Source organism: Dermacentor albipictus, chromosome 8, assembly GCF_038994185.2.
Source record: "Dermacentor albipictus isolate Rhodes 1998 colony chromosome 8, USDA_Dalb.pri_finalv2, whole genome shotgun sequence".
In the NCBI taxonomy this organism is placed as follows: domain Eukaryota; kingdom Metazoa; phylum Arthropoda; class Arachnida; order Ixodida; family Ixodidae; genus Dermacentor; species Dermacentor albipictus.
In genome coordinates, this window is record NC_091828.1 from 78,981,002 (window position 1) to 79,006,728 (window position 25,727).

The 25,727-nt window shown below is 46.0% G+C and overlaps 1 long non-coding RNA gene across 2 annotated transcripts in view; it reads left to right on the plus strand.

Annotated features, from left to right (window-relative positions):
* LOC135898613 (uncharacterized) overlaps positions 1–25,727 on the plus strand; it is a 94,693-nt gene that overhangs the window by 64,278 nt on the left and 4,688 nt on the right. For both annotated transcript variants that reach the window (XR_011507972.1, XR_011507971.1), the window contains exons 5-7: positions 12,896–13,003; positions 17,191–17,305; positions 21,444–21,552. This is a non-coding gene — a long non-coding RNA (uncharacterized lncRNA). The remainder of the gene's footprint in view (positions 1–12,895; positions 13,004–17,190; positions 17,306–21,443; positions 21,553–25,727) is intronic.

The following is a 25,727-nucleotide window of genomic DNA, read 5'->3' on the forward strand; positions in this document are numbered from 1 at the left end:
TTTTCTCCAACATTCATTGAAGTGTTCAGTTAGATAAGAAATTGATTCATCATCCAGATTTCTTAATATCTTATTAGTTATTCCGTCAGGTCCAGCCGCCGATCTACTATTAAGACTGTGAAGAGCCGCCCTCACTTCACTCTCAGTAAAGTCCCGGTCAAGTTCTTCATATAGGCCTCCCGTATATTCCGGGCTCTCGTCTTCTTCGTTTGGTTGTTTAAGTGGGAGATATTTGGCGGCGAGACTATCCATGATATCCTTCTGTGTTTTATCTTGGCTTTCCTGATGAACCAACTTAGATATAGCTGTTCTCTTGCTTGTCCTTGTTTCATTCTCATTGAGCAAGTGCTTGAGGAGGTTCCAGCTACCTCCATGCTTGAATCTACCATCAGCTGAATTACAGATCTCATCCCACTGGTGCACGCAAGGTAACGTTTAACATCAACTCGCCACTCTCGTGTTAGCCTAAACGTCGAAAAAGTTAAGCTTCAGCCGTTCACATCACCGCTAATTATCGTCATTCAAAGCATCCACAACGGAAAGCTTCGCTTACATCGATTCCCACAGTGCGTGAGACCTGCATAACTAATTTGTATAGTACTTGTGAGCAAGGCGAAGGAACTGCAAAATGGAAACTGTTAATTATTTTCATCTCACTAAAGAAGAAAGTAGCGGGATGAAAGAAACTTTCGTGTTCTACACCCCGGATTATCAACACAGTGCAAACATTCAATGAAAGTAATATTACAACTATAGCCTAAGTTCTAGCCTAACTACTGTAAAATAAAGTTTATAGGTTTCCTCGTAGTCCTCGAAACTGACACAGATGTTTCGTCAAAACTGGAGCGTGGAAGGAAGCAGCGTGTCTGACGTAGGAAAAATTGGTAAAGGGTGCACGAGAGCACCGGCTCAAAGTTTCTGAACACTCTCGCGTGCCCTGTCTGCATTGATGAACCGTGACCCAATTCTTGGCAACGTTTTTACACACGACACTCATTTAGAGCCTAACAAAGTCATAATGAACAAATTAGGCGTATGACATGGTGAGCTGATTTTTGTTCGTTTTAAGCGCTCTCTGTAAAGTGTATAACGAGAACTGTAAATACATTGACAGCAGTAAAGGCAAACTATGGACGTAGATGTCGTTCTTTCAGTGTGCAATCATCATGACGGATGCTATTTTCTTTTCTTCCGTAGTCTGGTGAGGACTTTTTCGTGATTTTTCTTGGAAAATTCACAATCTTGTAAACATCGGTTAGCAAAAGAAATAGCCATTGCAAATCGTCATAGATGCCCTGCTCACGGCACATGACTGACTAATTTGAATAACACAAGTGGAATGTTTGCTTTCGCGCGTTCCTTCGGCCACGTGGTTTGGAGCGCGCTCGAAGCCTAGGGTGTCGCAGTACAACTGCAAAGACACCATTGCTTCTCTAACGTAGTTTATATCTACGTCAGAGATACGTCAGTGCACACGCAGCCTGGGCCACACATGTTGCCGCTTCAGGGACACTCTCACGGTGGACACGTTGTTAACGGTGTTGCCACGTTGCTTAAAACAATGATCCCAATATACCGATATTAAATATTCGCTAGAGTCCTCAATAGTGTCGCAAATGCGCTAGAAATGTGTCTACAAGAATAGGGTCAAAGTAGGGTACGAAACAAGAATCGTCAAGTAGTACAATGGCATTTTAAAAATCATGTTCCATAACCTTCTTAACGAATACCTATGAAATACCATGGGTTTCACATATAGTTGTTTATGACCTCATGATACTCTTTCATGTTGAGCTAATCAAACATGCGTGTATTTATCAGGGAGATATCGTCCACCATCACAGCCGAGGCCTTTTCAGATAAGAAAGAGCGCAACCAGATTGATCGACAAACAGCTACTAATCGGTTCTGACGAGGAATATCACTTTTACAATGACTGGAACTCCCAGTCATGCCATCACTCCGATTCACTTTGTCGCATTCACTAAGGAGTTTTTGTTTATGTTTTCTTTAAACTATGGCACGTGGCAGGCAATTCTCTCTTCCATAATGGTAGAGAGAATAGTCTAGAAGAATTTGAAATCCCACAGGTAACGCCGGAAGAAGTAAAGAAAGCCTTGGAAGCTATGCAAAGGGCGAAGGCAGCTGGGGAGGATAAGGTAACAGCAGATTTGTTGAAGGATGGTGGGCAGATTGTTCTAGAGAAACTGGCCACCCTGTATACGCAATGCCTCATGACTTCGAGCGTACCGGAATCTTGGAAGAACACTAACATAATCCTAATCCATAAGAAAGGGGACGCCAAAGACTTGGAAAATTATAGACCGATCAGCTTACTGTCCGTTGCCTGCAAAGTATTTACTAAGGTAATCGCAAATAGAATCAGCAACATCTTAGACTTCTTTCAAACAAAGTACCAGGCAGGATTCCGTAAAGACTACTCAACAATAGACCATATTCACACTATTCACACTATTCACCATATTCGCCGTATGCAAAAACACTGAAACATCTCTATAGCGGCTCCAAAGCCACCGTAGTCCTCCATAAGGAAAGCAACAAAATCCCAAATAAAGAAAGGCGTCAGGCAGGGAGATACGATCTCTCCAATGCTATTCACAGCGTGTTTACAGGAGGTATTCAGAGACCTGGAGTGGGAAGAATTGGGGATAAAAGTTGATGGAGAATACCTTAGTCACTTGCGATTCGCTGATGATATTGCCTTGCTTAGTAACTCAGGGGACCAATTGCAATGCATGCTCACTGACCTGGAGAGGCAAAGCAGAAGAGTGGGTCTAAAAATTAATCTGCAGAAAACTAAAGTAATGTTTAACCGTCTCGGAAGAGAACAGCAGTTTACGATAGGTAGCGAGGCACTGGAAGTGGTAAGGGAATACATCTACTTAGGGCAGGTAGTGACTACGGATCCGGATCATGACACTGAAATAACCAGAAGAATAAGAATGGGCTGGGGTGCGTTTGCCAGGCATTCTCAGATCATGAACAGCAGGTTGCCACTATCCCTCAAAAGGAAAGTGTATAACAGCTGTGTGCTACCAGTACTCACATATGGGGCAGAAACCTGGAGGCTTACGAAAAGGGTTCTGCTGAAATTGAGGACGACGCAACGAGCTATGGAAAGAAGAATGATGGGTGCAACGTTAAGGGATAAGAAAAGAGCAGATTGGGTGAGGCAACACACGTAGGTAAATGACATCTTAGTTGAAATCAAGAAAAAGAAATGGGCATGGGCCGGACATGTAATGAGGAGGGAAGATAACCGATGGTCATTAAGGGTTGGACTGGATTCCAAGGGAAGGGAAGCGTAGCAGAGGTCGGCAGAAAGTTAGGTGGGCGGATGACATTAAGACGTTTCCAGGGACAACATGGCCACAATTAGTACATGACCGGGGTAGTTGGAAAAGTATGGGAGAGGCCTTTGCCCTGCAGTGGGCGTAAGTAGGCTGTTATTGCACTTTGTCAAAAGGCACGTGCTATAACTTGCGCACTATTTTTCGGAGCTTCTCAAAGTAGGCTAAATGCGTAAAGTGGCACGTGACTGCACGCCCGCGTCCCAAGAACAACAGTCCAAAAAGTGATCGGAAGGACTCAACTAGGCTCAGTGCCTGAATCGAAAACCGCCTTGTCATTGCGATAGGCCGCAACTTGTAAGGAATGGCCGTACGGGGTGGCAACGTGCCAGCTTTCAGCCCGCTGCACGTGTTCCAAGCCCACCAGACGGGGAGCCCTTCCGAGAACTGCGGATGACCGGCAGCCACGTGGCGCGCGGTCAGCTCAGGAATGTGGTACGGAGCAGAGTTCCACGAAGCCCTCTGACGTCGACTCCGGAGCCTTTGTGTGTGTGGGCTCGAACTTGTGTGCATTAGTGTGTGTGGGCCGTACTGCGGGGCGGCGGCAAGTTTACAATGATTGGACGAACGTTTCCGACCACTCGGACTCCGTCCACGCCGAACGATGACGTCGAACTATGACGTCAAGCGGAGAGCTTATAAGCAGCGTTTGCCGGCTGCTAGAGTGTGCTCGTGTCGTGCTCGTCGTCGGGAGCTGAGTGCTCGTTGTCATGCTCGAAATGTAGTAGTGAGCTGTGTGCTCGTAAACTGTTTGCTGCATGCTAGTTTTGCGGGCTCCATATGGGAGTCGCGCTAGACTGCCAATGTATCTTGTCTTAAAATGTAAAATCCTGTAAATAAATCCTGTTCCCCAAGTTCATCCCTACGTCTACGACCTTCAACTCTTCTGGTGGCAGCGGCGAGATAGTCCGACGACTCATACATCTGGTTGACAGCGGTAGGATCGTCCGCGAAATCTAATATCTGGTGGCAGCGGTGGGATCAGCCTACGGCTCCTAGATCGGCCTACGGCTCGTTAATCGGCCTACGACTCGGAGACAGCAACGGCAGCTGACGGACGTTGGCACTTGGTGACCGACCGGCATCCTGATCAAATTGGAGGCGACTTGGGCGACCACCTCTTGCAACTTACTGGATACGGCGGGGAAGGACTGGTGATATGGTGCTGCTTCAGTGGGTAAGAGTTTGGCTTTGGCTGTAAGATTTACCAGGCTTCAATTTCACTGTGTTTTTGGATTTGATTCGCTGGGATCTTTTACTTGTATTTTGATTTGCGTGGGTATCGCAGCAAGTATTGTGTGACAGCAGAGCCAAAGCTTAAAGTAGCGACCATGGTCCTAATGTGTTTGACGAGAGCTGACCTGTTGTGGTTGAGTGAAGAGATCGAGGTAAACGTAGAGGAGGACTTCACGGAAACAGAGATTCGTAAAACCATTCTAGAAAGTAACAAGGATTTGAAATTCATCGAACAAATGGGTAACCGAATTCTAAACAAAAAACGGGAACAGGAAGCAATTAGGCAAGAGCAGGAAGAATTTAAGCAAGAACAGGAAAAAGCAAGGCAGAAACTGAAAAGCATTTCACAGGAAGAAGGCCTAACAGAAGTAACGAGGCAGTACATTGAGGCATTGAACAAAGAGATTGAAGGTTTTGAGCAGTTCATAGAGCAAAGTCAACAGCGGCTTGAAAAATCTGTAGGCTGGACGCAGCGAAAGTGGTAGGAAGTAGGTAGCAGATTTTGTTCGAAAGCCGAGAGTAGTAGTACCTGTGAGAATAGCAGCACATTCATAAGTGAACTCGAAGTGCTAGCAGCTAACGATGCGTTAGTGGCAGCAAAGGCCGTTAAAGGCCTGAGTGAGAGCGACGAGGTGCTGTGCCAACAGATGACTGTAGAGACAGCTAGGCCAGCTGCGAACAAATTGGCACAGTTACCGCGTGTGTGCGTCGCATCTCATGGTATCGAGGTCGTTAGCGAGGTACAGAATACTACGGACTTGACGGGCGCGAGCACCCATGTCGAGTCAGATCTGCGTGCAGAAGTAATGTGCCAGCTGGACGATGCAGTTGAGAGTAGTTCTCGGGATGGCGAGCTCTGTAGTTCACGAGAGAACAATTGCATTGTCCAGGGATCGGTGCGGCTCTCTGCCAGTCTAGGTAGCCTAGAGATGGATGATTTAATTAGGAATCATTCGGACTGTACACGTGAGACAGCGATCGAGACCGACGGACTGTGTGTCGATCCACAGCGTGAGCTGGGCAATGCAGTAGAGGGCAGTTCGCAAGAGTGCGAGTTGCATAACTCGAGTAAAGCCTGCTGCATTGTGCCAGAGTCGGTTCAGCTGTCCGCCAGTAGAGGCAGAGAGAATGTTGATCTAAATGAAAATCAATCAGACTGTGCGGGTAAGAGACCGATCCTGGCCGACGAGATGTGTAACGGCCAGCACGAGGCGCGAGATGACGGCATGAAAGAGAAGTCAAAGAGAAAGCGCCGCAGAAAGAAGCGCCGAAAAGATCGGAATTCGGTGACTAATGTAGCGCCGCCGAAGACGGCGAGAGACCCAGAAGGGCAGGGCGCGGAGAAAAGACAGGTGCGGTCGTCACGGACGATGTTGACGCATCAAACACGTTCGAGCCACCGGTCAAAGGGGGACCGCGAAGCATGTTCTGCACGGACGCGGACAAAGGGCACGGGGCAGTTAAATTCCTCGTCGTTCCGTAGTTCTCTTCGAAGCTCAGCGTGCAGTACAAAGAAGCGCAAGGTGGCAAGACGAGACCAGGTGGGGAGTAGCGACGCGGTCAATCGAGTTTGTGAGGAAAGCGGGGCGCCAGGACGCAAATTGGCAGGAGACCGTAACGTCTTGGGGGAGCTGATAGTGAGTCAGCCCTTTTGTTGTTCCTGGATAGCCAGAGTAGCTTTCAAACCGCGACCACCTGGGGTATGCCTCAAAGTGTGAGTCAGACGTAAGCATTTGGAACAGGAGGCCAAGAGCTTCTGTGGATGTAAAGCATGTTGTTTTGTTTTATTTTTGAGCACTCGGATAATTTTCGCGATTTAAGTTTCTTTCAATATGTAAAAGTATGAGCTTTGTTTGTGTTTTGTTAGAGAAGCTCCGAGATTTGAAAGATGCGTTTTATGTAAACCTGTAGTCTCGCGAGATGTTCATTACTGAGTACATAGGCTTTCTTTTTTTGTGTGTGTGTGAGTAACCTGTAGGTCAAGGTTATCGTTGAGAGGCCTATCGTAACGCGCGTCTGTGTTATTTAACCTTCTTTCTTTTTAAGTGTTTTTGAATTTGCTAAGGTTAAGCTCGTAGATTTTCAGTAAGTGCGTGATTTGCACTGAGAAGAGCTCTTAGGTCAATTAGCGCGTGTCCTGTGCGGACGGAAGGAAGCAGAACGTTGATGACTGGGTTGCTCGTGTGTGTCGAGGGCAGCCGTATTCTGACTTCTCTAGTACGCGTGCGAAGAGCTAGTTAGTAAAAGACACATTTGTTCAAAGGTTCCTCTGTGTTGCGTAAGTTACGCAAGTGTGGTTGTTTGTTTAAGGAACGTGTCCTGTGTGGATTAAAGGAACAAATGTGAGTCAGCGTGATGAAAACTTTGTATGATGCAAGCACGTGTTCGGAATAGGGACCTCAAACTTAGCGCGTTTGTGATGACGTACCTGTGGAGTTGGCCAGACGGTTCAGTGGCAGCAGTGCATGAATTAAGTACGCCACTGCAATAGGGTAAGAACAGGCTGTTCGTGAAGTTAAGCTGCTTAAGTTATGTTTGGGTATCGGTGTTTGAAAGCCTTCGGTTTCATTCTGCGTAAACCTTTACTCTTGTGCAGCGCGACGGTCGGGTTTGGTCGAACTCAGGAGGAACGTCAACGCTCGCTTTGGCGGCACGAAATTTTGGGGCAAAATTTGGGTTTTCCAGTTGAGTGACTTGCATAGAAATTGTGATAGGAGGCCTGGTGGGTTAGCAGCTAATTCCGGGCGTTTGAACGCTGAGCAGTATTGTGTTGCCGGGTCGACTCTTCTGTGCCAGTTGTTGTAAGATGGTTGAAGGCATTCCAAGCACGCAGGGGTTGCAGAGAGCAAAGCCATCGTCTTGCTCGCCAGCCATTCTCTTCCTGCCCAGCGGTTGCCAGCACTGGCCAGGCGAGATTTTCCGGGCCATGGAGGAGCTGTAAGGAATGGCCGTACGGGGTGGCAACGAGCCAGCTTTCAGCCCGCTGCACGTGTTGCAAGCCCACCTGACGGGGAGCCCTTCCGAGAACTGCGGATGACCGGCGGCCACGTGGCGCGCGGTCAGCTCAGGAATGTGGTACGGAGCAGAGTTCCACGAAGCCCTCTGACGTCGACTCCGGAGCCTTTGTGTGTGTGGGCTCGAACTTGTGTGCATTAGTGTGTGTGGGCCGTACTGCGGGGCGGCGGCAAGTTTACAATGATTGGACGAACGTTTCCGACCACTCGGACTCCGTCCACGCCGAACGATGACGTCGAACTATGACGTCAAGCGGAGAGCTTATAAGCAGCGTTTGCCGGCTGCTAGAGTGTGCTCGTGTCGTGCTCGTCGTCGGGAGCTGAGTGCTCGTTGTCATGCTCGAAATGTAGTAGTGAGCTGTGTGCTCGTAAACTGTTTGCTGCATGCTAGTTTTGCGGGCTCCATATGGGAGTCGCGCTAGACTGCCAATGTATCTTGTCTTAAAATGTAAAATCCTGTAAATAAATCCTGTTCCCCAAGTTCATCCCTACGTCTACGACCTTCAACTCTTCTGGTGGCAGCGGCGAGATAGTCCGACGACTCATACATCTGGTTGACAGCGGTAGGATCGTCCGCGAAATCTAATATCTGGTGGCAGCGGTGGGATCAGCCTACGGCTCCTAGATCGGCCTACGGCTCGTTAATCGGCCTACGACTCGGAGACAGCAACGGCAGCTGACGGACGTTGGCACTTGGTGACCGACCGGCATCCTGATCAAATTGGAGGCGACTTGGGCGACCACCTCTTGCAACTTACTGGATACGGCGGGGAAGGACTGGTGATATGGTGCTGCTTCAGTGGGTAAGAGTTTGGCTTTGGCTGTAAGATTTACCAGGCTTCAATTTCACTGTGTTTTTGGATTTGATTCGCTGGGATCTTTTACTTGTATTTTGATTTGCGTGGGTATCGCAGCAAGTATTGTGTGACAGCAGAGCCAAAGCTTAAAGTAGCGACCATGGTCCTAATGTGTTTGACGAGAGCTGACCTGTTGTGGTTGAGTGAAGAGATCGAGGTAAACGTAGAGGAGGACTTCACGGAAACAGAGATTCGTAAAACCATTCTAGAAAGTAACAAGGATTTGAAATTCATCGAACAAATGGGTAACCGAATTCTAAACAAAAAACGGGAACAGGAAGCAATTAGGCAAGAGCAGGAAGAATTTAAGCAAGAACAGGAAAAAGCAAGGCAGAAACTGAAAAGCATTTCACAGGAAGAAGGCCTAACAGAAGTAACGAGGCAGTACATTGAGGCATTGAACAAAGAGATTGAAGGTTTTGAGCAGTTCATAGAGCAAAGTCAACAGCGGCTTGAAAAATCTGTAGGCTGGACGCAGCGAAAGTGGTAGGAAGTAGGTAGCAGATTTTGTTCGAAAGCCGAGAGTAGTAGTACCTGTGAGAATAGCAGCACATTCATAAGTGAACTCGAAGTGCTAGCAGCTAACGATGCGTTAGTGGCAGCAAAGGCCGTTAAAGGCCTGAGTGAGAGCGACGAGGTGCTGTGCCAACAGATGACTGTAGAGACAGCTAGGCCAGCTGCGAACAAATTGGCACAGTTACCGCGTGTGTGCGTCGCATCTCATGGTATCGAGGTCGTTAGCGAGGTACAGAATACTACGGACTTGACGGGCGCGAGCACCCATGTCGAGTCAGATCTGCGTGCAGAAGTAATGTGCCAGCTGGACGATGCAGTTGAGAGTAGTTCTCGGGATGGCGAGCTCTGTAGTTCACGAGAGAACAATTGCATTGTCCAGGGATCGGTGCGGCTCTCTGCCAGTCTAGGTAGCCTAGAGATGGATGATTTAATTAGGAATCATTCGGACTGTACACGTGAGACAGCGATCGAGACCGACGGACTGTGTGTCGATCCACAGCGTGAGCTGGGCAATGCAGTAGAGGGCAGTTCGCAAGAGTGCGAGTTGCATAACTCGAGTAAAGCCTGCTGCATTGTGCCAGAGTCGGTTCAGCTGTCCGCCAGTAGAGGCAGAGAGAATGTTGATCTAAATGAAAATCAATCAGACTGTGCGGGTAAGAGACCGATCCTGGCCGACGAGATGTGTAACGGCCAGCACGAGGCGCGAGATGACGGCATGAAAGAGAAGTCAAAGAGAAAGCGCCGCAGAAAGAAGCGCCGAAAAGATCGGAATTCGGTGACTAATGTAGCGCCGCCGAAGACGGCGAGAGACCCAGAAGGGCAGGGCGCGGAGAAAAGACAGGTGCGGTCGTCACGGACGATGTTGACGCATCAAACACGTTCGAGCCACCGGTCAAAGGGGGACCGCGAAGCATGTTCTGCACGGACGCGGACAAAGGGCACGGGGCAGTTAAATTCCTCGTCGTTCCGTAGTTCTCTTCGAAGCTCAGCGTGCAGTACAAAGAAGCGCAAGGTGGCAAGACGAGACCAGGTGGGGAGTAGCGACGCGGTCAATCGAGTTTGTGAGGAAAGCGGGGCGCCAGGACGCAAATTGGCAGGAGACCGTAACGTCTTGGGGGAGCTGATAGTGAGTCAGCCCTTTTGTTGTTCCTGGATAGCCAGAGTAGCTTTCAAACCGCGACCACCTGGGGTATGCCTCAAAGTGTGAGTCAGACGTAAGCATTTGGAACAGGAGGCCAAGAGCTTCTGTGGATGTAAAGCATGTTGTTTTGTTTTATTTTTGAGCACTCGGATAATTTTCGCGATTTAAGTTTCTTTCAATATGTAAAAGTATGAGCTTTGTTTGTGTTTTGTTAGAGAAGCTCCGAGATTTGAAAGATGCGTTTTATGTAAACCTGTAGTCTCGCGAGATGTTCATTACTGAGTACATAGGCTTTCTTTTTTTGTGTGTGTGTGAGTAACCTGTAGGTCAAGGTTATCGTTGAGAGGCCTATCGTAACGCGCGTCTGTGTTATTTAACCTTCTTTCTTTTTAAGTGTTTTTGAATTTGCTAAGGTTAAGCTCGTAGATTTTCAGTAAGTGCGTGATTTGCACTGAGAAGAGCTCTTAGGTCAATTAGCGCGTGTCCTGTGCGGACGGAAGGAAGCAGAACGTTGATGACTGGGTTGCTCGTGTGTGTCGAGGGCAGCCGTATTCTGACTTCTCTAGTACGCGTGCGAAGAGCTAGTTAGTAAAAGACACATTTGTTCAAAGGTTCCTCTGTGTTGCGTAAGTTACGCAAGTGTGGTTGTTTGTTTAAGGAACGTGTCCTGTGTGGATTAAAGGAACAAATGTGAGTCAGCGTGATGAAAACTTTGTATGATGCAAGCACGTGTTCGGAATAGGGACCTCAAACTTAGCGCGTTTGTGATGACGTACCTGTGGAGTTGGCCAGACGGTTCAGTGGCAGCAGTGCATGAATTAAGTACGCCACTGCAATAGGGTAAGAACAGGCTGTTCGTGAAGTTAAGCTGCTTAAGTTATGTTTGGGTATCGGTGTTTGAAAGCCTTCGGTTTCATTCTGCGTAAACCTTTACTCTTGTGCAGCGCGACGGTCGGGTTTGGTCGAACTCAGGAGGAACGTCAACGCTCGCTTTGGCGGCACGAAATTTTGGGGCAAAATTTGGGTTTTCCAGTTGAGTGACTTGCATAGAAATTGTGATAGGAGGCCTGGTGGGTTAGCAGCTAATTCCGGGCGTTTGAACGCTGAGCAGTATTGTGTTGCCGGGTCGACTCTTCTGTGCCAGTTGTTGTAAGATGGTTGAAGGCATTCCAAGCACGCAGGGGTTGCAGAGAGCAAAGCCATCGTCTTGCTCGCCAGCCATTCTCTTCCTGCCCAGCGGTTGCCAGCACTGGCCAGGCGAGATTTTCCGGGCCATGGAGGAGCTGTAAGGAATGGCCGTACGGGGTGGCAACGAGCCAGCTTTCAGCCCGCTGCACGTGTTGCAAGCCCACCTGACGGGGAGCCCTTCCGAGAACTGCGGATGACCGGCGGCCACGTGGCGCGCGGTCAGCTCAGGAATGTGGTACGGAGCAGAGTTCCACGAAGCCCTCTGACGTCGACTCCGGAGCCTTTGTGTGTGTGGGCTCGAACTTGTGTGCATTAGTGTGTGTGGGCCGTACTGCGGGGCGGCGGCAAGTTTACAATGATTGGACGAACGTTTCCGACCACTCGGACTCCGTCCACGCCGAACGATGACGTCGAACTATGACGTCAAGCGGAGAGCTTATAAGCAGCGTTTGCCGGCTGCTAGAGTGTGCTCGTGTCGTGCTCGTCGTCGGGAGCTGAGTGCTCGTTGTCATGCTCGAAATGTAGTGGTGAGCTGTGTGCTCGTAAACTGTTTGCTGTATGCTAGTTTTGCGGGCTCCATATGGGAGTCGCGCTAGACTGCCAATGTATCTTGTCTTAAAATGTAAAATCCTGTAAATAAATCCTGTTCCCCAAGTTCATCCCTACGTCTACGACCTTCAACTCTTACATCTGGTGGCAGCGGCGAGATAGTCCGACGACTCCTACATCTGGTTGACAGCGGTAGGATCGTCCGCGAAATCTAATAAACTGTCACGCGGAACACGTGGTTCGCGACAAGCGGAAGCCAATACCAACAACTTGCCACTTCCCGACGGTTATCGACGGTTATAGAGCCGGACAGTGAAGACCATTTACCGCTCAAGAGAGCCGAGTGTCGGGTCGGGGAGTCCTGCGTGGTACAGGCGGGAAAAAATCGAAAGGGACGTGGGGCCATTCTTGCTAATCTGCCTTCACTTAAGTCCGCCAACGGTTGCCACTGTTGGTCCCACGGTGTAGGTTCAGCAGAGTAAAAAAAAACGAGTTCACATTTTTGGCATGCTTTGCTGCTTTGTTCCTTCTCCCGCACTATGCAAAATATCACAAATATTCGCAATATGCAATTGCTTGTCTGTGTTGCGCAGTACAGGAGGTGCCGACGTTGCTGGAGGCTGCTGAAGCTAGGCAGGTCACATGAGTTGTATTCAGACTTATGCATGTCACTGCAGTGAATTTGGTAGATTGAATGGTGTCATAGTAAACAATGCATACAATATATGCCCTCAATCATGTATTTGCAAGACATAGCACAATTATGGGCACCCACTGAAGAGTTTAGCACCGACAAACTGTGCAAGGTTACAATGAAGTTAGGTGAAGAATTAGCCACAATATACTTTCAGCCATTGTTTCACTCATCATAGGGAACGATTACAGGTTAATAGAATTCAAGCTGATAACGTTTAGTAATTTACGTTAGTCCAAGCACCAATGCGCCGAAATCAGACGTTGAAAAGGCAGAAACTATAACGTTCTTGCATTTAGAACTCCTAATATCGCTGCATCTAATTTCAGAGTGTGTAGCTTCAAAATGTGAAGACTACTGCAAGATGGAAGTTCCAAAAGCGGACCCCAAAAAGGCGACCTGTAAAAATAATCTTTGCTACTGCGCCAAGCCACGTGGTACGTACCTGCTTAATTCAACATAAAGTCAATGAAATAAACACACCAGTAGTTCGAGCTGTATGAGTAAACATTAGGTTTTTTAAAAAAGCAACATAGAGAGTTGTCATGAAAAGCCGCAAAGTGCTCAAAGGAGGTGTACTGTGATAAGGCACTGCCTCTCAAAATGTGCTTACCATTACCCAGTAAAACACCAGAGCCCCTTCGCGTAATTTGCGAAGACGAAACAAATTCTGCAGTATACGGTGATGCACAGACTCAGTGCTACCTTTTAACGGAAATAGCTGTACCCCTGTTTGATTTTTGCAAACAGTTGTTCTTGTATGGCTCGTTGCTGTGACTTGTCACTACTACACTGTTGCTATAGCAACCTTAAGTAGTTTACAATATGGGCACACGTTTGCGACCGTTACATCAAAACAGTCTACGGTATTTTGAGACTATCTGCCCAGTTAAGGCAAAATGTGCCGAGGCCTGGACCATTGCACCGATGACAGGTTCCCGAACATTTTACCTTTGTTGAAGTTGCAAAAGTGGTGGAACAGCCATTTGACCCTCTGGCGCAGGCCTTGGCGCAGGCTCAATCCTGGTTTAGCGAAGTGTTCAACATACATCTTGCTATACACCTGATATGGTTTCAATTGTAACAGAAATAGTGGGAAAAAGTTGTGGCGGCGCCGGCGTTATGCGCATCAATGAGGCATTCAGACTGAAAATTACCGAACTAATTACATTATCTTTTAATATATTAGCATCCGATGCGCATATATAGATTCAGAGCAGGTGTTGCGTGTTCTGTGCGCTTCAATCGAGCAAGAACAACAAGTTCACGGAATTACATCATGTAAACAAAATAACGCCCTAGTATGTGCGTGACTAAACCGAAGTTAAGGTGAGCACGTCGACAGGTTTCTTATAATGTGCAGATTCAATGTGCAGATTTTCTTTAAATACTGTGGTACTTTAAAGTACCACAGTATCTTTAAAGTGGCACCGCCAGCACCTGTGCTAAACAATGTGCTACCAAACATTATTCGAGGCTTTCTTTTTTCATCCGACATGCCTTTTGAGCGAATTCCGTGCCATGCACAAGGAACACAAGAAGACTGCACAACAACAGTACATTAAAACATCTACCCAGGGAAAAGCAACATATGCGCAAGAACAGCTAACGGAGATCGGACGGTGTGGCCGCTCTGTTGAATTCTAGGATGATGATGATGATTATGATGATGATGATGATGACGACGACGACGACAACGACGGTCAACGACGGCGGGCTTCTGTTTTGCTTCGTTTTACTACCGAGGGCAGCGTCAACGGAAGGAGGCTTTCGTGCTTATGCTTCATTTGGAGCAGGCTTGACGCAATTTTCCGCTATAATGCCGATTTGGAACAGGATGGGCCGAAACACCGCGCTCTTGGCGCAATTGGCGCGCTGCTCCACCATTGAATTTCTTAAGCATGCACCTATGCTTTTTTTATGATTTGTTGACACATCTCCTCCTTTGCGTACAACTCTGAGAGCAGTGGCAAGGTGTTAAAAAAAGTCAATGTCGCCGTAATGAATTACTGACACAAATTTTGCTTGTCCTTTTGTTTTTAGATAGCTGTCAACTTCATAATTACAGTATGAAGACTCTATTCCTTGAAACTGCTTACAAATAATTATTCACAGCGCATTTTATGTGATACTTTCAAAACATGCACCAAGTGAAGCATGGATATGGCCGTTAAGGAGACTATTGAAGCTACCGAAAGCTAAGGTGGCGGTCATGAGTTATCGCAAACTCAAGAGCGCGCCAGTGATGCCAGTTGCAGTTTGTTTAAGGCCACGCAATGAACGTGTCTTTGAAAGTTGCCAAATTGGCCCTTTCGGTTATTCGTTCCTCGCGGAAATGCAGGGGAACTCGCTCTCCCACCAGACCCATCGAGTGCTGAATAAACTCAGCTTTCGTAAACACGGTCCCAGAGCGTGCGAATGCGTCTGGCACCACAAAGCACAGAATAAGGTTTCGGTGACGTGAGCAGTCTTCTTTATCCTCGTCCAAACGAGCACTGCACTTGGCGCACGTTTTCAACTCGTCACATTACCTATAAGTTCCTTTGAAAATCTAATGCTCCATAGTATTATTACTTTGTCAACTGCTATCGAATAAAGACATAAAAACCAAATGAAGACATCCTGTCTGTACTCCCTAAGAACGCCTCATAAATTTACCAAGAACTGAGTTCAACAAGTGGCTGAGGAGTTCTATAGAGATTTATACAGTACCAGTGGCACCCACGACGATAGTGGAAGAGAGAATAGCCTAGAGAAATTCGAAATCCCACAGGTAACGCCAGAAGAAGTAAAGAAAGCCTTAGGAGCTATGCAAAGGGGGAACGCAGCTGGGGAGGATCAGGTAACAGCAGATTTGTTGAAGGATGGTGGTCAGATTGTTCTAGAGAAACTGGCCACCCTGTATACGCATGCCTCATAACCTCGAACGTACCGGAATCTTGGAAGAACGCTAACATAATCCTAATCCATAAGAAAGGGGACGCCAAAGACTTGAAAAATTATAGACCGATCAGCTTACTGTCCGTTGCCTACAAACTATTTACTAAGGTAATCGCAAATAGAATCAGGAACACCTTAGACTTCTGTCAACCAAAGGACCAGGCAGGATTCCGTAAAGGCTACTCAACAATAGACCATATTCACACTATCAATCAAGTGTTAGAGAAATGTGCAGAATATAACCAACCCTTATATATAGCTTTCATTGATTACGAGAAAGCGTTTGATTCAGTCGAAACCTCAGCAGTCATGGAGGCATTACGGAATCAGGGTGTAGATGAGCCATATGTAAAAATACTGGAAGATATCTATAGCGGCTCCACAGCCACCGTAGTCCTCCACAAAGAAAGCAACAAAATCCCTATAAAGAAAGGCGTCAGACAGGGAGATACGATCTCTCCAATGCTATTCACAGCATGTTTACAGGGGGTATTCAGAGTCTGGAGTGGGAAGAATTGGGCATAAAAGTTGATGGAGAATACCTTAGCAACTTGCGATTCGCTGATGATATTGCCTTGCTCAGTAACTCAGGAGACCAACTGCAATGCATGCTCACTGACCTGGAGAGGCAAAGCAGAAGGGTGGGTCTGAAAATTAATTTGCACAAAACTAAAGTATTGTTTAACAGTCTCGGAAGAGAACAACAGTTTACGATAGGTAGTGAAGCACTGGAAGTGGTAAGGAATACATCTACTTAGGGCAGGTAGTGACCACGGATCCAGATCATGAGACTGAAATAGCCAGAAGAATAAGAATGGGTTGGGGTTCGTTTGGCAGGCATTCTCAAATCATGAACAGCAGGTTGCCACTATCCCTCAAAAGGAAAGTGTATAACAGCTGTGTGTTACCAGTACTCACATATGCGGCAGAAACCTGGAGGCTTACGAAAAGGGTTCTGCTGAAATTGAGGACGACGCAACAAGCTATGGAAAGAAGAATGATGGGTGTAACGTTAAGGGATAAGAAAAGAGCAGATTGGGTGAGGCAACAAACGCGGGTAAACGACATCTTAGTTGAAATCAAGAAAAAGAAATGGGTAAGGGCCGGACATGTAATGAGGAGGGAAGATAACCGATGGTCACTAAGGGTTACGAACTGGATTACAAGGGAAGGGAAGCGTAGCAGGGGGCGGCAGAAAGTTAGGTGGGCGGATGACATTAAGACGTTTGTAGGGACAACATGGCCACAATTTGTACATGACCGGGGTAGTTGGAGAAGTATGGGAGAGGCCTTTGCACTGCAGTGGGCGTAACTAGGCTGATAATGATGATGATGATGAGAAAGCGGCACCCTCCGTATGACCTGCCCCGCCCTCCCTTCCCCCCCCCCCCCCCGTCAGAGCATTTGTGGCGCCACAGGACAGGCATCTAGAACGCTATGGCTAAAGTCATCGGTGACCTTTAGGGTCTGCTATTATTAACAAAATATACTACTTACGACTCGAACACAGAATACAGCACTGTAGCAATCTTGACATTACATTGCATGAATTGCATTGCATTGCAGCGCATGAATCAGAATTTTCTTATAGCTATTGTGTTGAAAAAAACCCTCATAACACCACTTTCTCCATAAGCACTTCTACTTCGCCAAGAGCGATCTAACTTTTCTTTCCCTATTTCAGTTGGGTGCACGCCAGAGGCATGCCACAAGTCCTGTCAAGATGCCGAACCCGACAAGAAAGTGCTCAACACATCGTGTCCCGACTCCGACATAATGTCACTGCATATACGAAGACGGTGAGAAAAAAAACCTGCCTCACACACAGAGCGGTACCACACGGTTCACTTTGCAATGACAATTGTGATTATGCTCAAGCTTTGATTGGACACGCTCAGAGCTCACTGGTAGTCGGACGCAGCTCCCGCAATGTGTTCGAAACCTCTACGGTAGTTTCGCAACAGCATACACATTGTTTCAGTGTGGCCTCCGAGAGTGGGGAGATCGCAAGCCACACAATTTTGGAGGCTATGGTTTCAGTCATAAGAGTTTTCCGCAAAAATTACTAGAGGTAACTCTGGCGCTGCGGTCGTTCGACGACCACGGCAATGATGGTGAGTGGAACGTGGTTTTATCTAATCTTCATGTCTGTGGCTTCAAACGTTCTTGCGATTTTATTACACTTTATCTCTAAATTCCCAAGCACTCCTCGTTTTCTAAACTCATTAAGGCAACGATCGAGTCATTGGCCACACGTTCGAGCATTGCTAATTCTTGCATGCATAACACAGTATGTGGTTGAAGTTGATCTCTTAGCCGTTAAGCACAAGATAAGCTTTGCGCAAATACTACATGTCTTATGTGAAAAGTACTATGTGAAGGAACTACCGCACAGGGAAAGGCCTCTTTCCACCGTTTTTTTTTTTACACAATTTCATATCTCTTCCAGACAACTAGCCCCGCAACAACTATTATACGTTATATTCGCATGCTGGCTGAAAGACCATGTTTGCAGTTCTAGACACTAGTGGAGCTCCCTATGTTATAAATCTCTGCAGAAAACTCTATACTTTCAGTGAGAACTGTCTGTAACTATTAAAAGCTGAAAATATGAGATAAAATGGAAATCGTTTATTAAAAATTAACCCGATAGTGTGTAAATTTTTATTTTCTTGTCAAAAGAAAATCTGGCCACCCTTTGTTTAGGCCAGATATGCCCCAAATACGTCAATATTCCAAACAAATGAATGACTGCAATTTCATGAGCCAAAGCAACCGCGTATCATAAATGATACACCACGCAGTTACAGGAATATTTCATCACTATGAAGAAAGTCATTTTAATTGCGGAAAACTGGCAAAAATGCCGGAACAATTAAAAAAGCCTTGAGACATTGCTTTAAAAATGGAGTGTTTCGCTGGCAGCTCCAGATAGTACTAGTTTCCTTAAAATTTGCTGACGTCACACTTGACCAACTTACAACAGCTTCCAATATCTAGGCAGGATCGTTTATAGACCATGGTGCTATGCTAATTGTTTGCTTTGCGCATAGTTTTCAAGAGCTTTGCGCAAGCTGAAATTTAACCTTCCTCTTCCCCGAGTTATTTATCAATGTTGCAGGCTTTGGAATGATAGCCTTCATGTTATCTTTACCGCAAACACTGCGGCAATTTTTATTTTCTGGCCCAACGAAGAAGCATTACATTTTGCTGCCAAATTGGTTGTTGTATTTTTCTTGTTTCTTTTGCGAGGAAACAAATCTCTACGCTCCTCCACGTAGCAACCCATAACTGTATGCTGTATCAGCAAGGCCAGAATGTCTTTTTTGGTAAAAACATTACATATTGTGAGTTGCATAAAAAAGACAAAATAAAGCACGGCACTACGCTAATAAACAGTAAACAAGCACCCTGGAGTTTTTGTGCACTAATTTGGAGTGCGACAATTTTGAAAATAATCTTTTTGTTTACAAACTTCTAGCACATGGTGCGACAAGCTGCCACCATGCATTTTATTGTTGCAGCAATTATGGGACACTTCAGGCAAATTTTGTCGTCGTCGCCGCCGTGATGTTCCATAATGTCCATGTGCGATAAGATCGCGCCCCGTGCGCCGTATACGTATGCTGTGGGCAGTGTGTCGGAACGGAACGAAAACAAAAACGAAAAACGAAAAAAACATTATTTTTGACTGGAACGAAAACGTAACCGAAACGTTATTTATTTTGTTTTGGAGTGAAAGTGAAATATTTTTGATCGGTTTTTGGTTCAAGGGAAATGTCGGCAACACGAAACAACCGACTCTAGGCAACTTCAGAATTACCGTGTATCTCAGGGGCCCGCATAAGCGCACATCTCGGGCAGCGATAGCGCAAGCGATAACCGATCAAGCGCTCCGCTAATCTAAGCATGCCGCTCGGTGCACAATATCGGTATCGCAGCAAAACCCGGGGCTTGCACGGTGAAAAGCTCATCGTTCCGTTTTCTCCGGGTATACAACTCTTTGTTAGCGAAGTTTCATCGTTCGATCGCCTACGTTCCTTTAAAAAAGCTCGTTTTATCGGAACAGAGATCTCACATTTCGGCGAGCGTACTCTGCTTCTGAGACCATACTGAGTGCGTTGACTCAAGGCACTGAGCATGATCCCAGAATACATAATTCACTTGAGAAAGATTAATACTACGTTTTCATCATTACTTCGAAAATTTTTGCATGTGAGCCAAAGCCGTTATGAACCGTCAAGGCCAAACTACACGCATACGCTTGCCGGTGCGCGGAAGCTCGCGCCCACGCGCCTCCCGCATGCGCAGATGGTGTAGGACAGATCGCGTACGCGTCAAAAGCAGGGCGCGAGCCCAGATATCGTACATTCGGCAGACAGCACTGGCGAAGGTACGAGGCGTGCACTGGTAATATCCGTGTGCAGCTGTGTATAGCTCCAGGCCTAACAGGCATATTGGTTGCAGTAGAAAGTTTTAATTTTGCTCGCTAAATGATACGGTACAGTGATATGCGACAAGATGGCCCTTGCGCATTACCCCTTACGTAATAGCCACCCTAACCGTGATCACTTATAGCAACATAGCAGCGCCCATACAGCGCCGACCGAATTCGCGCTTGTTACTGGCTCTCCGCCCTGTCAGCAAGAAACAAGTGGCAAAATCTGTCACCACTCGGTCTCTTGTCAAGCTGAGGTCAAAGTATTCGGCATGTTTGCCGTAATTGTTGAGATCGGCTATTAGTTTTCACGTGCGTCTTGTAGGTTGCTTTCATAGGCCGGCACGCGCACATGTAGTTTGGTCTTTACGGATAATTATTATTTTTTTTTTTCGTTCTAGAGCAGAACCGGAACGGAACGTTTTTCACTGAAACGAAACTAAAACCAGAACGAAAAACATTTCTTTCCGACACCCTGGCGATGGGTGCGAGGGAAAGCTTGCGATGCTGAGCTGATAAGGATGGTGGCTTGATGGTAGAGGTCACGTGATCAAACACGCGTGAGAGGGTGAGGGTGTAGAAGTAAGCGAACACCTCCTCCTCCTGACCCGCTGAGGCTGCACATGGCTGTCCGCGCGGCAGAGCGCATACGCGGCCCGAGCGTCCCATATTGAAGGCAATATGCGACGGGTGCAAGATTAGGCGAGCCAGTATGGCTGGTCGCTTCATGTGTACTGACATCCCGCACGGCTCGTGTTGGGTCTTCATTACGCCGTCGTTGTGACAGCGAATGTTGGCGGTCGTCGAGTGATATCTGTTCATGTTCGCTGGTGCGCGTGATGCATTATGCTTGGTAATTTAATTCGTAAGCGAATATTTACTGCGATTTATACGCCGATAAAACTGTGAGCCTCACTTCGTGCAATTGTCTACTACTGTGCTATCACTATCAACGTATGCCTTTCAGGTAGAACTGCGATTTTTAAAAAACCACTAAATATTATTTCCAGTGCTACCATCGCTGTGTATTTCAATGCTAGAGAGGACAAAGTTAGATCCAAGGCAAATATAAAGGCGTTTTTTTTTCTTCTATTCTATTATGCTAGAACTTGTTCCATCTGTACCATACATGATACAAGTACATTGCGGTAAAGGATTAATTATAAAATAACACAAAGCCCAGTGAAATCAAAGGTCAGTGGAAAGGCACGGAATGAAAGCAAATGCTTAGCCTTTCCCTGTACAATTCATATTCCGTGCAAGTGTGAGGTCGTATACAATTAACTTTACTATTTGAAGTGTGCTTATATTCAAGTGTTTAAAGAAAGTGTTCCACATCATTTTTTGTTATTTTATTTGAGGTGTGCTCACCATTGAAGTCCTCAGAGGAAGAATTGTTATGCCAACTGCAAGCAGCACAACTAAAGCAGTTGCAAGCACTAAGTGTCAATATTCTGTACAAATACATGCAACTGTTTCTTTAAACCATTTTTTTTCAGAGTGCACAGAAGATATATGCCCTTGACTATTGTAAGGAAACAGTCCCAAGCAATATCCTGAAAGGTTCTATGTGCATACACAACTTCTGTTACTGCAATAAAACAACAGGTACGCACTTAAACAGCCCACATAAGCCAGTAATACGAATTGCCCACTTACAAACATGGAAAGTTCTTGAGTGTTCTTCTGGCTTGCAAAATATGTTTTTAAGTGGCCACAAGTACTCAGAATCAAAATGAAAGTTAATTATTATTAGAGAAATAAACGTCAACATTGCACCAGCAAATGAGCACAATGTTTGGGTTTTGCAAAGCCCATTGTGTTGAATGTGATAAATATGTTAGCAACATAAATAGCTGAAAGTGAACATCATCATCATCATCAGCCTGGTTACGCCCACTGCAGGGCAAAGGCCTCTCCCATACTTCTCCAACAACCCCGGTCATGTACTAATTGTGGCCATGCCATGCCTGCAAACTTCTTAATCTCATCCGCCCACCTAACTTTCTGCCGCCCTCTGGTACGCTTCCCTTCCCTTGGAATCCATTCCGTAACCCTTAATGACCATCGGTTATCTTCCCTCCTCATTACATGTCCTGCCCATGCCCATTTCTTTTTCTTGATTTCAACTAAGATGTCATTAACTCGCATTTGTTCCCTCACCCAATCTGCTCTTTTGTTATCCCTTAACGTTACACCTATCATTCTTCTTTCCATAGCTCGTTGCGTCGTCCTCAATTTGAGTAGAACCCTTTTCGTAAGCCCCCAGATTTCTGCCCCGTAGGTGAGTACTGGTAAGACACAGCTATTATATACTTTTCTCTTGAGGGATAATGGCAACCTGCTGTTCATGATCTGAGAATGCCTGCCAAACGCACCCCAGCCCATTCTTATTCTTCTGATTATTTCCGTCTCATGATCCGGATCCGCCATCACTACCTGCCCTAAGTAGATGTATTCCCTTTCTTCCGCTTTCTATTCCCCTTTCCCCCACCCCCAGTGTAGGGTAGCAAACCGGATGCTGTTCTGGTTGACCTCCCTGCCTTTCCTACCCTTGTTTTCTCTCTCTCTCTCTTACGACTTCCAGTGCCTCGCTGCCTATTGTAAACTGCTGTTCTCTTCCGAGACTGTTAAGCTTTACTTTAGTTTTCTGCAGATTAATTTTTAGACCCACTCTTCTGGTTTTTGCCTCTCCAGGTCAGTGAGCATGCATTGCAATTGGTCCCCTGAGTTACTAAGCAAGGCAATATCATCAGCGAATCGCAAGTTACTAAGGTATTCTCCATTAACTTTTATCCCTAATTCTTCCCAATCCAGGTCTCTGAATACCTCCTGTAAACACGCTGTGAATTGCATTGGAGATATCGTATCTCCCTGCCTGACGCCTTTCTTTATTGGGATTTTGTTGCTTGCTTTATGGAGGACTACGGTGGCTGTGGAGCCGCTATAGATATCTTTCAGTATTTTTACATACGGCTCGTCTACACCCTGATTCCGTAATGCCTCCATGACTGCTGAGGTTTCGACAGAATCAAACGCTTTCTCGTAATCAAGTGAACATCAACGACTGTAAAACAGAACAATGCTAAATGATATGATGTGTGTGGCAAGATGTTCTGGAGTTAAGCAGAAACATACAAAAAGAAACGACCCACTGTATGTCTTGACTTTTAGCATCAATAATGTTGTAGATGATGTCTTTGATGTCAACACAGTAGTCTTGATTTGCTATTGTGCAAAAAGTTATGAAGAATTATCACATATAGAAGAACTGAGCAAGCCACATTGAAGGACAAGAAGCACGACTAAATATGCGTCCTTACATTAATAATAATAGTGTATTAATAATAGCTTATGGAATAACTGTCATTACTGAAATGCTTAGCACATGCTAATGACAACATAAATGTGTATTTAGCAGAGAATTTTTGAGGGAAACAAGTTTGCAATTTCTCTATACTTAGTTCAAAACAGCCTCGCAATTCTATCTCGACAAACTACAATTTCATCGGCACACTACAGAAAATTAACAAAAGCTGTACTTTCCTAATGTGTACCTGACTGTAGCAGCACACAATTCATTAGAATATATACTCTAAAACATTAGGCAAAAGCTTTATACAGCCTACATTTATTTTTTAAGACATAACCCGATGGCAGTGTTTTGTATGGAAAACAAACCAAATGGCCAAACAATATACTAGCAGTAGTTTGGTATCAAGTATGACCATGTGAACAACACTAAAACTAAAAGATGAGCGGACTGTCCGGCTATGATTTAGCGCACTCTGAGCCTCAGTCAGAACATTTCGCACAATCAATTCTCAGCCTTTATTTGATAAGTAATAAATCAATTACACACCTTTGACAGTTGACATACATACCACTATTCTTAGAATGGGCAAAGCTGGCCATTTTAGCATTTCATTTCAATGACGTGTTCAGTGTTTCCTTGCTTCTAGTTATGAATTATTTGCCCCTTCCTAGCCATCTCATAAACTGCTTTCCTCGACAAATACTGATATAGCTATGTGAAACGTTCTTGTTTCCAATGACGCATGATTACATGAAATAAAACTTGACTTAAGGTTGGGAATCGTACCAACGACCTCGTGCTCAGCAACAGTATGCAATAGCCACTGAGCGACCACAGCAGGCGAACGGGCTTGCATTATCGTGATGCTGCACACAAATATCGGTTACCAATGACACATCCAGTTCTAATGAGCTGGCAAATGTGCGTCCCTGCTTCTGGGCAAGACATTGAATTTACATGCTGTGTTATCTGACGCAGCTATCCCTCTTGTGCAATTTACGTATGCAGTAACTGCACTGGTACTTTTAAGCCTCATTTCACCTCTAGCTGAGATTATGACCACATGTATCTAAGAAATATATTTTACAGCATAACGAAAAAAAAGAAATGGTTGATCACTCTTTCATAGGAATCGGTAGAACACAAAAGTGAAACATGTCTTCACAGAAGGCTTTGCATGTTTGCTTCGTGAGCTTCGTCCACTGCAGTGAAAGGCACACAATTTGCAGGCCGGCCACTATGTTACAGGTTTGCTTGGCACATGCGTCCTGTTGGCAAGCAGCATACTGCTGCCGAGTCGCTCGGACGAAAGTACGAGCATTTTGGCCCGGCTTCGTAATGTCTTGGGCAGCTGCTTGAGCTGTGATGTGCTCAGCTTCAGGAATGCGAGTGGCAGAGTTCATACCATGCATCACGAACGCATGAAGGCATTCTGCTTCATGCTAGCATGTCTCTCGCCGGACCAAAGCAAGATTTGCCCGTCGACGCCCTTGCCTTCCTGCGCCACTTAACACCACAGTTTTCTTAGTTGGTGCCATCGCAAGCGAAGCAGTAGGCGGCGTGCAAGCACTGCTGATGCATGTTGAAGATGCACTCCATAGGCGACGAGGCATCACAGGCTAATCGGACGCGAAAGACGAACCATGTGCGGAAACTGTGTCGTCACCTCAGCGGAAGACCTACACCGCTTACTCCAGGCTACACCGCATTGGAGCCTCCGCAGCGCTGAAACTACCGAAACGCTCACTGTCGGCACTCATTAGTTTCATGGTGCAATGCTTCGCTTCACTGCTCCTAGATGGCAGCACTATCTCGGTAAAGAAAGACAATACTTTACGCGCCCGTCACTTCAAGCCAACATCAGATCCGTCAAAAGAAGTTGATGGTGGAAGCCAGCATAAACACTGTCATAATATATTTCCTTACGCAACATATCCTGAACATTGTAATAATTTCCATTGTTTTCTCGATTATTCGCACCGAAATGGCTCTGTTTATAAATTCCGTGGCTTTCTTGTAAAACTTACTTGATTTCTCCAGTAATGAACACACTTTTTATGTTTTTGTGCTGGGTAGGGCCTCACACGAGGTAAGTTGGCCGCTACACTCAATGAAGCCTTGACTTACATGTGTATTGAGGATGCTAGGCAAAATAACCGAACCACTCGTGGCCTGGTATGAACACATTTATAGTCACCGTCCGATGTTTAGAACTTGAAGAAAGCCGGAAAAAACAATATTCAGGGAGTCTGAAAACAAATGGATAGTAGTTATAAAAGAAATTTCATTGTTTCTTTTATAGCGCTAGCACATGGGAAAAATTGTTCACAATATTTTGCTTGAAGTTTACCTACTTGAAATTTCCTGGTGGTGAAGACCGCGAATGCGGTTCGCGTTCACCCATCACGCAGCTCCATGTGTCATCGCGAAGAGCAAATACCGCGTGCGAGGCCTTGCCTCGACCCTC